The following is a 12,026-nucleotide window of genomic DNA, read 5'->3' on the forward strand; positions in this document are numbered from 1 at the left end:
AAGACCCTTTGCTCCCAGGGAAGGAGAAGGGCCTCTGTACTTAGAGATGAAATGCTCCCAGAGATGGGTGAAGAGAACTTTTGTTTCTGAATGGCTCAACCTTAAAATTGTACCCCAAAAAACTTCAAGAGTGGACCCTCGAAAGCAGTTGTGGGGAAAGCTGCAAGTCGGGGGAAGGGACTCACATGCGAGCAGAGAGACCTCTTCCTAAATCGACTGAACAAAGTTATTTGGAAGTGGGCGGCTGTCTTATTGTGATAATGTGTTCATAGCATGAGCAAGAGAGACTCCTCTTCCTAAATGGACTGAGCAAGGTTATTATGGAAGTGGTAAACAGACTGAACATCTTAAGGGTTGTCTTTGTACATTGTCAGTGGGAGAAGGGAGGAAGGTGGGGGGAGAAGAAGAGTTCTGAAGGTGTGGTATTTTTTTTTCTTCTTTTAGGTCTGTTAATAAACTTCTTTATATTCTTTCAAGTTTGGTGCCTGCTTTGCGTTTCTCCTAATTCTTATCTCACAGAAGATAAACAGTAATGAGTATCATGGACAAAACCACTACATTAAATCAGCGTTTCTGCCCGGTTACAAACTGTACTAGTTTGAAAACAAACTAGGGGGAGACACCAAGTCAGAATAACAATTTAATAGGGAAATAAAAGGAAAGGGAAAAGAAAAAAAAAAAACGGGTAACACTGGGTTAAACTGACAGAGTTAGGATACAACCTGGCACCCTGTTAGTCAGGGTGGTGGTAGCAGTCCGGTAGAATGGTGGCTGCAGTCCTCCCGAAGTGGAGATCCTGTAGAAAAAGGGTCTGCTCCTCCTCAGAAGGTCCAGTGGTGGCTATGTAGCTCCTGTCCTCTGGAAATCCAGTGGGAAGGATCCTCTCTGGTGTTCAGTCTCAGATTATATCCATGATGGGATGCTTGGTTCCTCCTTCTGGGTGGAGCATCTCACAATGGGGTAATGAGTCAAGAGGCGAAGTGTTGATTAGGCTCATTAACAGAAGATAGTCCAGAGGGAGTTATCTCTGAGTCATCTGGCAGGACAATGATGGGCCATTAACAGAAAGATAGTCTGGGGGGAGGAGGCAAGGAAACACTGCCCCACCTGATTTCAACAGCTCATGAGGATGGTAATAGAATACACTGCAACCCAGGACATTATCCACCCCTTATTCTATTACCATCTACATCATCCCAAATCAATACCTTCCTTAAATTCTACACACACATACATATATATATACCTACACACATATATATATACATATATAAACCCTACACACAGTTCTCACCTAAGATTAGGTCTCCTTGTGGTACACAACAGGTTTCCCCATCTTTCTGCATTACCCACCAAGTGCAACCAGGTCCTTGAGCAAAGACAATCCCACGGATGGGTTTGCCTTTGCCTGAGGTGGAATTAATCCAAACAGTCTTTCCTAAAATACCTCTCCGGTGTACCACAGGGACTCTATCTCCATCCACTGTGTGCAAGGGTTCAGACTCGGCGGGACCAGCTCAATTGATGGACCCTCGGGTATTGACCATCCAGGTGGCCTTTGCTAAGTTCACTTCCCAATTTTTGAAGGTCCCCCCACCAAGTGCCTTTAGGGTGGTTTTAAGTAGTCCATTGCAGCGTTCAACTTTTCCGGCAGCTGGTGCATGATAAGGAATATGATATATCCATTCGATACCGTGTTCTCTGGCCCAGGTGTTGATGAGGCTGTTCTTAAAATGAGTCCCATTGTCTGAGTCAATCCTGTCAGGGGTGCCATGTCTCCACAGGACTTGCTTTTCCAGGCCCAGGATGGTGTTCCGGGCTGTAGCATGAGGCACAGGGTAGGTCTCCAGCCATCCAGTGGATGCTTCAACCATGGTCAACACGTAGCGCTTGCCTTGGCGGGTTTGGGGAAGGGTGATGTAATCAACTTGCCAGGCTTCACCATACCTGTACTTTGACCATCGTCCACCGTACCACAGAGGCTTCACCCGCTTGGCCTGTTTGATTGCAGCACAGGTCTCACAACTGTGGATGACCTGTGAGATGCTGTCCATGGAAAGGTCCACCCCTCGGTCACGGGCCCATCGGTATGTTGCATCTCTCCCCTGATGACCAGAGGCATCATGGGCCCAACGAGCTAGGAATAATTCTCCCTTGTGCTGCCAGTCCAGATCCACCTGTGATACTTTCACCTTGGCAGCTCGGTCCACCTGCTCGTTGTTGCGATGTTCTTCATTAGCCCGACTCTTGGGTACGTGCGCATCCACGTGTCGGACGTTCACGGTCAGCTTCTCTACTCGGGCGGCGATGTCCTGCCAAATCTCAGCGGCCCAGATGGGTTTCCCTCTGCGCTGCCAGTTGGCCTTTCTCCAGCGATCCAGCCATCCCCACAGAGCATTAGCTGCCATCCATGAGTCAGTGTAGAGATAGAGCCTCGGCCACTTCTCTCGTTCAGCAATACCCAAAGCCAGCTGGACGGCTTTAAGCTCTGCAACCTGACTTGATCCACCTTGTCCCTCAGTAGCTTGTGCAACTTGTCATGTGGGGCTCTATACTGCAGCTTTCCACTTCCAGTTAGCGCCTACAATTTGGCAGGAACCGTCAGTGAAGAGGGCATAGCGTCTTCCACTCTCTGGTAGCTCATTATATGGTGGGGCTTCCTCAGCACGAGTCACTTGCTCTTCCTCTTCTTCAGAAGATAATCCAAAAGTCTCACCTTCAGGCCACTTTGTTATAATTTCCAGAATCCCAGGGCGATTCGAGTTTCCAATACGGGCATGCTGTGTGATGAGAGCAATCCATTTGCTCCATGAGGTGTTGGTGGCATGATGCGTGGAAGGAACCTTTGCCTTGAACATCCACCCCAGCACCGGTAGTCGGGGTGCCAGAACCAACTGTGCTTCAGTGCCGATTACCTCAGAGGCGGCTTGGACTCCTTCATAGAGGCCAAGATTTCCTTCTCTGTGGGAGTGTAGTTGGCTTCAGATCCTCTATAGCTTCGGCTCCAGAATCCCAGTGGTTGGCCACGAGTCTCACCAGGCACCTTCTGCCAGAGGCTCCAGGACAGACCATTGCTCCCGGCTGCAGAGTAGAGCACGTTCTTCACCTCTGGTCCTGTCCTGACTGGGCCAAGGGCTACGGCGTGAGCGATTTCCTGCTTGATCTGGGCAAAGGCTTGATGCTGTTCAGGGCCCCAGTCGAAATCATCCTTCTTGCGGGTAACCAGGTAGAGAGGGCTCACGATCTGGTTGTACTCAGGAACGTGCATTCTCCAGAAACCTATGGCACCTAGGAAAGCTGGTGTTTCCTTCTTACTGGTTGGTGGAGACATCGCAGTGATCTTGTTGATGACTTCGGTGGGAATCTGACATCGTCCATCTTGCCACTTTACTCCCAGGAACTGGATCTCTTGGGCAGGTCCCTTGACTTTGCTCCTTTTGATGGCAAAGCCGGCTTCCAGGAGAATCTGGATGATTTTCTCTCCTTTCTCAAATACTTCCTTTGCTGTGTTTCCCCACACGATGATGTCGTCGATGCATTGCAGATGTTCTGGGGCCTCGCACTTTTCCAGTGCAGTCTGGATCAGTCCATGGCAAATGGTGGGACTGTGCTTCCACCCCTGGGGCAGTCGATTCCAGGTGTATTGCATACCCCTCCAGGTGAAAGCAAACTGGGGCCTGCATTCTGCTGCCAAAGGAATGGAGAAGAAGGCATTGGCAATGTCAATAGTGGAGTACCACTTCTAGCTCGTACTGAAGTTCCAACATATCTGGCACAGCAGCGCTCAATGGTGGCGTAACCTCATTCAGGCCACGGTAGTCCACCGTCAGTCTCCATTCTCCACTGCATTTACACACTGGCCATATAGGGCTGTTGAAAGGTGAGCGGGCCTTGCTGACCACCCCTTGGCTCTCCAGTTTGTGAATCATCTCATGGACGGGAGCCACAGAGTCTCTGTCAGTGCGGTATTGCCGACGGTGCACTGTTGCTGTGGCGATCGGCACCTGTTGTTCTTCAACTCTTAGCAGTCCCACGGCAGAGGGGTCATCTGAGAGGCCAGGCAAGGTACTCAGTTGTCTGATATCTTCTGTCTCCACAGCAGCTATCCCAAAAGCCCAACAATGTCCTTTTGGGTCTTTGAAATATCCATTTCTGAGATAGTCTATGCCGAGAATGCACGGGGCCTCTGGGCCAGTGACGATGGGGTGTTTCTTCCACTCATTCCCAGTTAAACTCACTTCAGCTTCCAGTACAGTCAGCTGCTGGGATCCTCCTTTCACCCCAGAAATAGAAATGGGTTCTGCTCCCACATACCTTGATGGCATCAGAGTACATTGAGCACCGTTGTCAACCAAAGCCGTGTATTTCTGTGGGTCAGATGTGCCAGGCCATCGGATCCACACAGTCCAAAAGACCCGATTATCCCTTTCCTCTACCTGGCTAGAGGCAGGGCCCCTCTATTCCTGATCATGGTGCATGTTTCTCCCTTCTGGTGAATACGCTCCTGAGGTCCCTTCAAGAGGATTGATCATATTATCATTCTTATGCCGTCTGGAGTTCTGTGTGCGAGAGACCGGAGCAGCGTTGACTCTAGATGGGCTTCTTGTGGTAGTTGTCCCTCTTTTTAGTTCACATACCCTGGCTGCTAAGGAGGAGGTGGGTTTTCCATCCCACTTACTCATGTCTTCTCCATGTTCCTGAAGGAAAAACCAGAGATTACCTCGTGGGGTGTATCCTCTCTCCCTGGTTTGGAGACGCCAGCTCCTAATGGCAGAGACTCTTGTTGGTTCTGGCGAGATGTGGTAAATCTCTTCCTTAAGTTCCTTTTTCAGTTTCTGATGGCCTTCTTCGATCAAGCTCCGGACTTGCTCAGCCAGCCTTGTTTCCACGGATGAGACATGAGTGCGAAATGGGGCTGTGACGGTGTCCTCGTAAATCCTCAGTTTGTTCACCAAGACGCCCACCCTGTCCTCGCCTTCCCTCCATTGCAGCGTTGCCAGGTAACGGGAGTACATCTCTGGTCCAAGGCGTGCGAACCTCAACCACATCTGTGACGTGCACTGGACGCCATCTGGGCTCTTAGGAAATCTCTCGTCTTCTGAGAAAATGATCTCCAGCACAGCCAATTCCCTCAGGCACTGGATACCTTGTTCCATTGTGCTCCATTTTCCTTGGTGCACCTGGAGGTCTTCTTTACAAAGGTACCTGTTCCTTAGACTTGTAAGCAGTCGCCGCCAGAGGCTGAGAGTTTCTTGAGTTCTCCCAATCCCCTGGTCAATGACCACATCCTGGGACAGAGATCCCAGCTGTCTGGCCTCACTTCTGTCCAGAATGGTGTCATTGGCTGCAGCGTCCCAAATGCGGAGCAGCCAGGTCAGGATAGACTCGTTCGTCTGGCAGGTGAATTCCCTCCGCAGGTCACGTAGCTCACCCAGGGATAGCGATCAAGTGATGATCTCTGGCTCTGCCTCTTCTGCTGGGTGCGAAGGTCCTGCTGCATCCTTGTCAGTCACTATGCGGACTGATTTGCTTTTTGATTTCTTTTTCTGAGCGGGGGCAACTGCAATCGGTTTAGGCTGTTATGGTTCAGTGATAGTTTGTGTGGAGATGCTTACAGCTCCTTTGGTTTTTTCCTCCTCTGTGTCAGTCTGCGTGGACATGGACGCTGTGGTCTTGCATCTGGGTTCTTTCTCCTCTGTGACAGTCTGAGTAGAGATTGATGCTGTCACTGTGCTTTTGGTTCCTTTCTTCTTTGCGACAGTCTGTGTAGACATTGTGCTTGTTGCTCGGCTCTTTTTTTTTTTCTTCTCATCCTGAGGATGCTGTGCCATAGCTCTGATCCTAAGCATGGTGTACACAGTGCAGGTCATAGAGAAAAAAGAGAAGAGAACTGACAAGAAGATTATGCCATCCTTAACATCCACAGGGAACTCAATATTTTCAAAAACTGCTGTGTCCGGTCTGAAAGGCTGGAAAAAAGCATTCTTTAATCCTCCCCCCAGGGGCTGGGTATGATTGTTGAAGCCCCAGATGTAGCAGCCTAAAGTAGGACAAGCAGACAAAGTTGAGTATATATTCCGAATTATGTTCATTGTCTCAGAGGTTATCATGCAGTAGGCATAATAGACTAATAAAGCAAATTTTATACCATACCCTGGTCTACACAGGAGCATTACAATCGGCAGATAGTTCCCCATGTGCGGAAAAATATAGAGAGCTAGGTACAAGACCCATGTAAGCATGTTGAACATCATAGTGAGTAGGTGGCTTCTACAATACAAAATTGTAATTCTGACTTTTCTCAGCAGCCAGCCCCTCATTGGGCGCCAAATTATGTACTAGTTTGAAAACAAACTAGGGGGAGACACCAAGTCAGAATAATAATTTAATAGGGAAATAAAAGGAGGCGGAAAAGAAAAAAAAAAAGCGGATAACACTGGGTTAAACTGACAGAGTTAGGATACAACCTGGCACCCTGTTAGTCAGGGTGGTGGTAGCAGTCCGGTAGAATGGTGGCTGCAGTCCTCCCGAAGTGGAGATCCTGTAGAAAAAGGGTCTGCTCCTCCTCAGAAGGTCCAGTGGTGGCTATGTAGCTCCTGTCCTCTGGAAATCCAGTGGGAAGGATCCTTTCTGGTGTTCAGTCTCAAATTATATCCACGATGGGATGCTTGGTTCCTCCCTCTGGGTCGAGCATCTCACAATGGGGTAATGAGTCAAGAGGCGAAGTGTTGATTAGGCTCATTAACAGAAGATAGTCCAGAGGGAGTTATCTCTGAGTCATTTGGCAGGACAATGATGGGCCATTAACAGAAAGATAGTCTGGGGGGAGGAGGCAAGGAAACACTGCCCCACCTGATTTCAACAGCTCATGAGGATGGTAATAGAATACACTGCAACCCAGGACACAAACCCAACCCGCTACAGACGGTAAGTCCAGTGATGGGTAGGCTAGGCAAGGACAGGAAGGGAAGGCAACTCCAAGCAGAATAGGAGCAGGCAAGTCAAAGCATCGAATGGGTATACAAGGCACTGCAAAGCAATGGACAGGTAGGCAAGGCAAGGCAAGAACATGGAAGGGTTGGAAAGGCAAGGCAAAGCAAGAGAGGGATAGGAAAGGCAAGGCAAGGCAAGGGTGAGGAAGGAAGGCATGGCAAAGCCTGGGAAGAAAGGAATAGGCATGGCAAGACAGGGCATGGGTGTGAAAGGCAATGCAGGGTAGGCATGTCCAAGGGCGGGTTTGCAAAGCAAGGCAAGTAGAAGGTAGGGAAGGCAATGAAAATCATAGGAGGAGCAGGTAAGCCACAGCAAGACAATGCAAGGCAAGAAAGGCATAGTAAAATCAGGGGAGGGTAGGTATCCTAGGCAAGGCAATGGAAGGAAATGAAGTGGAAGGCGAGGCAGGACATAGGTTAGAGCAAGCAACACAAGAAAGGGCTAAGAAAGGAAAGGCAATAAAAAGGAGAGGAATGCAAGACACAGCAAAGCAAGGCCAGGGAAGGAAGGGCTAAGCAGATAAAGGTGAGGCATGGGTATGAAAGGCAATGCAAAGCAAGATACAGGCAGGGAAGGCAAGGCGAGGCAAGGCAAGGGAGGAAAATTGCCGAGAAAGTCAAGGTTGGATAGGAATAGTAAGGCAAGGACAGGGAATGGTAGACAAGAGAAGGCCCAGAAGTTGTAGGCAAGGCAAGGACAGGGAAGAAAGGGGTAGGCAGGACAAGGTGGTGGATGAGTAGTAAGGCAATGCAAGAGAAGAAGGGAAAGATAGGCAGGGCAAGTCTTGGGGTGGGTTTGCAAGGCAAGGTTGGGGGCGGCAAGAAAAGACAAGTCAAATGAGAGGTTTGCAAGGTAAGGGCAGGCCAGGAAAAAAGGGGTAGAGAAGTCAAGGTGGGGAATGGGTGAACAAGGCAAAACAAGGCAATGGAGTGTTAAGAAGGGCAAAGGAGCACACAGAGGCATCAGTAAGGCAATGCAAAATTGGAGCACACACAGAAAGGAGGAGAAGGCAAGGAGAGGCCAAGAGAAAAGGGATAGGGATTTCAGGGTGGTGGATGGGTGAGAAAGGCAATGCAAGGCAATGGAGTTGAAGGAAAGAGAAGAGAAGGACAAAGAGGGGTTGTTAAGACAGGGCAGGGGGGAGTAGAAAAGGCAAGACAACTCAAAGGAGGGGAAAGCAAGGCAAGGCAAAGCCAGGGAAGAAGGGGGATTGCCGGTCAATATGGGGTATGGATTTGATAGGCAATGCAAGTCTATGGAGGGGTAGGCATGGCAAAGCAAGGCAAGGGGTGGGGTGGCAGAGCAGGACAAGGCCCAGATGAACAAGGCAATAAATGTTACAGGAAGAGCAGGCAGGGCAAGACAAGGCCAGGAAGAAAGAAGTAGGGAAGTCAAGATGGGGGATGGGTAAGCAAGGCAATGGAAGGGAATGGAATAGTAGGAAGGGCAAGGAAAAGATACGGAGGGGTCAGTAAGGCAATGCCATGTTAGAGTAGGTGTGGCTTTGTTGAGACAGACATAACAGCACACACTTGTAATCCAAAGCTGAAAAAGATTTTTTATTTTCTCTACTGCTATTCTTTTACCTCTTCACAATTGCAGTGGCTTATTGAGATTGCTTAGCAAACAATGACAAGGCTGTCAACAATGACCATTTAAGCAGTAAAACAATTAGATATACAAGCAAAAGTATAGTTGTTACATATTATCTGCAAGTTCTTCCACACACTAAACATCCCTGTACACACTAAACATACACAAGAACATCTTTTCCTTGTGTACAGAACATCTTCTCTCATTGATTATCTTCTTGGCCTTCTCTGTGGGTTTCACTGAAGCTGCAAAATTTCACTGTAAAAAATCTCACAGGTAAATTCTGACTGTCTTTAGGTCTGACTCTGTGAGGCTGTCAGTCCAGCTGTCAGCCTCATCAAAAGTAGATAAGGCTCGGCAAGACTAAAGAAGGGCAAGAAAGGCAATGGAAGGGCAGGTGTGGCAGGATGTCATCCCCCCCTCTACCAACACCTCAGCTGGTGCATATGGATGAGATAACAAAGGCTGGGACAAATGCCTGACAGGGGGTTATCTCTGGTGCCACGAGGGCTGAGACCCCCAGCTAAGAAAAAACATCTTGGTCTGGAGAGCAGATGTAGAGAGAGATAAAAATTAAATATAGTTGACCAAAGACACTGATTTACACTATAAAAGCCACACAAATTGTCATGGAGACAGAAGCCTCTTACACACTCCCTTGAAAAGTGCAGGGCTTCTCCCATGAAGTTTGATGCATCTTCATGGATACTCTTCTGGAAACTGAGAGGAAGAGCCCTATGTATGCTCCATCGGCAGTAAGATACATTGAATACCCATCGATACTATTTCTTCACTCGCTGTAATATAGGTACCTCACTCTCGCACTTTATTGTGTATCTACTAGTACTGTTTCTTTGCTTATACTGTGTAGTAAGAAAATCTATTAAAGTATTATGTCTGTTAAATTTGTGTCTATCAAATAAATAATTCAATTTGTAATAGACCTAATTGGCCATTATTAAGAACTTGCAATGAGAGTGGGTTTTGGGATGCTGGCTGCTTCAGTAAAGTTCCTGTCTACTGCCGAAGGCCTGGGCAAAAGCAGAAACTTGTTTAAAACCCCTTTCTCCATTTGTAACAGCAGGGGGAAAAAATCTAGGTATGTCAAGGTGGGGGATAGGCATATAGGGTATTTCTGTTGCCTTGCCATTTTTACACCTTCCTTGCCATATTTTGCCATGCATGTCCTTCCCTTCCCTTCCCTTCCCTTCCCTTCCCTTCCCTTCCCTTCCCTTCCCTTCCCTTCCCTTCCCTTCCTTCCCTTCCCTTCCCTTCCCCTTCCCTTCCCTTCCCTTCCCTTCCCTTCCCTTCCCTTCCCTTCCCTTCCTTCCCTTCCCTTCCCTTCCTTCCCTTCCCTTCCCTTCCCTTCCTTCCCTCCCTTCCCTTCCCTTCCCTTCCCTTCCCTTCCCTTCCCTTCCCTTCCCTTCCCTTCCCTTCCCTTCCCTTCCCTTCCCTTCCCTTCCCTTCCCTTCCCTTCCCTTCCCTTCCCTTCCTTCCCTTCCCTTCCCTTCCCTTCCCTTCCCTTCCCTTCCCTTCCCTTCCCGTTGGGGTGGGTCAGCCTGCTCTTGGGCTGAAACCATCAAATGTCAGTCACCAGACGAGATCACTGAGATCTAGGTTACCTCCCCCTGGGTGGCTCCCAATCCTAAATTACCTCCCCCTGTTCCAGAAAGTTCTCCCTTTTTTAGTTATTAATTGGTTCCCTGTTATGACTCCTGCCTCCCTGTTTTCTCCATTTGTTCTGAAAAATTGTATCCTTCCCTCTGCTTGTACCCCATGGGTTGTTTTCTCTTTCCCTGCCTTGCTCTACCCCCCATAAAGGGGCTAGCCCGTGTCTCCTCGGGGCTTCGCTGGTCCCTGGACCCTCCTGCAAATAAACCTGTTGAAACTCACACCAGAAGCGCCTCCCGCCTTCTTTGCCTCTGGGCTAACATGAGCCTAGTCCACCGGCTGCCCAACGTGTTTCCTCTGAGGAGGAGCCAGTGCATGCACCCATCCCAAGCCGATTCCACTGAGCCATCCAGCGAGGACGCTGTGGAGGCTAACGCTGCGTCCCCTCTGCCCAAGGGCACGCCGGGGCTTGTGATTACAAGCCCCCGGTTGCGTTAGGTTGGCACCCTGAACAGGGACGACACACACGTGCGTTCCTGCATCATCCTTGCTGCCAGGAGGCTGTGAGCGTCAGCGATTCGGAGCCGCCAACGCCTCTCGCGGCAGCGCGCTCTGTTTTAAAAGCCACGCTCTGAGAGAAGGTTGCCAACTCCTGCCCAGGGAGAGGCAGCCCTGTCCCAGAGGATCCCACCGTGCCTTTTTGTTTCCAGGACCGACGCCTGTTGTCTTCTTGTGAGTATTCTTGTGATTCCCGGCCCCTGGGAAATTACGTTTAATTTCTCCTTTTTGCCGGTGGTGGGTGAAGTTGAGGCTGAGGTTAAGATGGGAGCTAAGCTTTCCCAGCCTCAGCGGGAGGTTTATCTCCAAGTTGGGAAGTCCCTGAAGAATTGTGAGTTAAAGTTATCAAAGGGGTTTTGAAAAGGTTTGTTAAGTGGCTGTTCTTTTATTTCCCTCAGATGTCCCCTGCTAATTTGAAGTCAGCCACATTTTGGCAATTTGTGGGGGACAAAATATTAGAATTAAACCAAAGGGGAGATCCCTCCGGAGAGAGGTTTCTCTACATGGTCTGGGCTTTGAGAGATATACACAAAGCTAATCGGAAAATAAAAGAAAAGACCCGAATTCTCCCCAGTTCTTCTCAAGTCCCTCCTCCCCCCCCTCGCCTTCCTCATCCCACTACCCCGTTGCTGAGAAGACTGGAAGTTGTAAAATGCCCAGAGGCACAGGGCTGCCACCATCTCCCTGACTCTTCTCGATCCTCTCAGCCACCCCGCCGCAGTAGCCCTGGCCAGGCTGTTTCGGCTTCTACCCAAACCCTCTCTCCTATGCCCTCTTCCCCAGTTGTTCTCCCAAAAAGCGGTTCCCAGTTTTATTGCCCTGAAAATGATGGCGAAGGCTTTTCTTCGTCCACCGTTTTGTCCCCTTTCCCTGCTGTTCCTGCACTCCCCCAAAATGGAGGAGACTGCATGACACAGCCCGCCTTTTTTCCTTCTTTTTCCCCAAATCCTCTTCTCCCCCCTCCTCCTTGCCCTGTCCTGGCCCCGCCCCCTCCGAACGCGACGACTGTGAGCTCCTCCTTCGCGTCGGGTCCCGCCCCTGTGTCGGAGTCCCCGCCTTTCCCGTGGCCACTCCTCTTTGTCCTCACCCCCTGCCTACTGGGAGGAGCCTTCTGGTTCCCACGCCTCGTGTTCTGGTTCCCACGCTGTGGAAACCGGAACCGACACCATCTTGAACCTGGAACCGGGAGCCTCCTCCGGTCCCTTCACCTCTCCGGTTACTTATAACCGAGCTGGCAGCAACCCACGTGGAAACCCTTGACCCTGCTGGGC

This window comes from Corvus cornix, chromosome 1A (assembly GCF_000738735.6).
Source record: "Corvus cornix cornix isolate S_Up_H32 chromosome 1A, ASM73873v5, whole genome shotgun sequence".
NCBI lineage: Eukaryota > Metazoa > Chordata > Aves > Passeriformes > Corvidae > Corvus > Corvus cornix.